The sequence below is a fragment of the Medicago truncatula genome, chromosome 5, assembly GCF_003473485.1.
Source record: "Medicago truncatula cultivar Jemalong A17 chromosome 5, MtrunA17r5.0-ANR, whole genome shotgun sequence".
Taxonomy (NCBI): Eukaryota; Viridiplantae; Streptophyta; class Magnoliopsida; order Fabales; family Fabaceae; genus Medicago; species Medicago truncatula.
In genome coordinates this window covers 27,010,195-27,012,475 of record NC_053046.1, presented here as the reverse complement: position 1 = coordinate 27,012,475, position 2,281 = coordinate 27,010,195, and the positions used below count along the sequence as shown (strand labels likewise).

At 36.1% G+C, this 2,281-nt stretch overlaps 1 pseudogene; it reads right to left on the bottom strand.

Annotated features, from left to right (window-relative positions):
* Nucleotides 1-1,532, bottom strand: LOC11431972 (cytoplasmic 60S subunit biogenesis factor REI1 homolog 1-like; annotated as a pseudogene).
* Nucleotides 1,533-2,281: the final 749 nt, after the last annotated feature.

The window sequence follows — 2,281 nt, the reverse complement described above, 5'->3', positions numbered from 1 at the left end:
TGGATAATTAATCCATTATAAATCTGTATTTGTAAATTCATCACCAGATACAACTAGCTGCTTCCCTTGCTCATCAACATAACCGATAAAAGGAATATTAGTAATATGAATATTTTGTATCAGATGTATCAATAACAGGCCTTGCCAATCCTATAGGGGTAGTTTTGAATGATCGATATAAAATGAACCAAACAAACCTGCTGGTATAATCATAGAATTCTTCCAACTCTACTTCCTCCTCATCGTCATCATCACCATAATACCTTGCAGTGATTTTTCGCTACCATGTGTTTCCTGACTGCTTCCAAGCTGCTGAAAGGATGACACTGATCGTTGCAGTACAGACACAAGTAGTCTCTTTTGACCTACAAATTGGAAAGGTATTAGTATTTTTTCCGACCAAACCAAACATATTCTTTTTTTGGGAGAGGGTCGCAGAATTATACCTTCAGCCCAAGATATGTGAGGAGTCCTTTTGGATCATCCATGATGCTTGTGCATATGAACCATGCAGTTTTCTATTGTTTTGTGCTTATGATCACACATAAAACAACACGATGGATCTAAGTCCACTCCATCATCCTCATCCATGTCATCATTTTCAGCATTCTCATCCATGTTCATATCTGTCAAGGACTTTGCAGCATCATCATCAGAATCAACCTCCACCCATTCATCTTCACTGTCGTCATCTTCTGCAGAGTTATCAACCACTCTTTTAGGACGAGGCTTATTCACATCCCGTTGTGGAAGTGGCTTAATAATAGCCTTCCCGTCTGACTGGCTATCTCCTTCAGAAGCCCGCATGGACTTGAGATGCTCGGCATGAGCCTTTTCACTTTTGTATCCCTTGCCACATAGGCCACAGCTATAGAGCATAGGGCTTTCATTAGATTCATCCCTCTCTTGAGCAAGTTCAGCTTGTCTAGCTAGAAACAATGCTTCTGTCACTCCAGGAACCCCAGCCACCTATTTATTTTTCAAAAGTGAAGCAAAAATTAACACTGCCTCTATATTTTCAGGATATAAAACAAGTTCAAGTAAGATATTCATTAGTTACCAAATCCTCCTTCACAACTACAAAACTAAGGGCCTGTTTGGATAAGCAGGTTATTTGTAGCTTATAACACAAGCGCTTATCATGATAAGTGGTTATATATAAGCTTGCATAAGCTATTTTTATAGCAGAAGATAAATATCGTTAAATTGGATAAGCAGCTTATTTGTAGCTTATAACACAGGCTCTTCTCATGATAAGTGGTTATATATAAGCTTGCATAAGCTATTTTTATAGCAAAAGATAAATATCGTTAAATTGGTTTAGTATATGTTATAAGTTGTTTTTATAAGCTCTATTGGAGAACTTATTAAAATAAGTTGATCAAAGCTTATGAAAATTGCCATAAGCTATTTCCAAGAATTCTACCAAACAGTATCACAAACTTATGCTGATAGATAAGCTCAAATAAGCCAATCCAAACGGGCCCTAATCCTACCAAAATTTTCCCTTTAATGGCAACACCTCCCACCATATCAACGTAGAACCCGGTAACCTCCCGCCACACTATGGCTCTGTTTGGATAAACAACTTAATCTGTAGTGTATAATGCAAGCTATTTCAATAACAAAGAGTGTAATAAAGTTAATTGTTTTTGCATAAGCTATAAACTGTTTTCATAACCTATCTTGGCGTATTTATGAAAATAAGCTGAAAACAGCTAATGAACATGTCATAAGTTTTTTGAAACAGTCTCACAAGTGCTAATGTCAGTAAATAAGCCAATCCAAATAGACTCTATGGGCCCGTTTACATTGGCTAATTTGACCTTATCATCTATCAGCATAAGTTCGTGATACTGTTTGGTAGAACTTTTGGAATCAGCTTATGGCAATTTTCATAAACGTTTTTCAGCTTATTTTCATCAGTTCTCCAATAGAGCTTATGAAAACAACTTATAACATATACAAAAACAATACAACTTTATTTATCTTTTGCTAGAAAAATAGCTTACGCAAGCTTATATATAAGCTCTTATCATGATAAGTGCTTATGCTATAAGCTAAATATAAGCTGTTTATCCAAACATGCCCTATATATAATCAAACCCTAATCGATATTTTGATACTTCCCACCCATAAATTCAAACCAATTAAGTTAATTTTTTTTGTTCGAATTAAATCTAAGTTACTTTGTCCCCGTGAGCTTAGCTCAGTTGATGGCAGGAACATTGTATAATTTATGCAGGGGCAGGGTTCGAACCCCGAACACCCCACTTCTCCA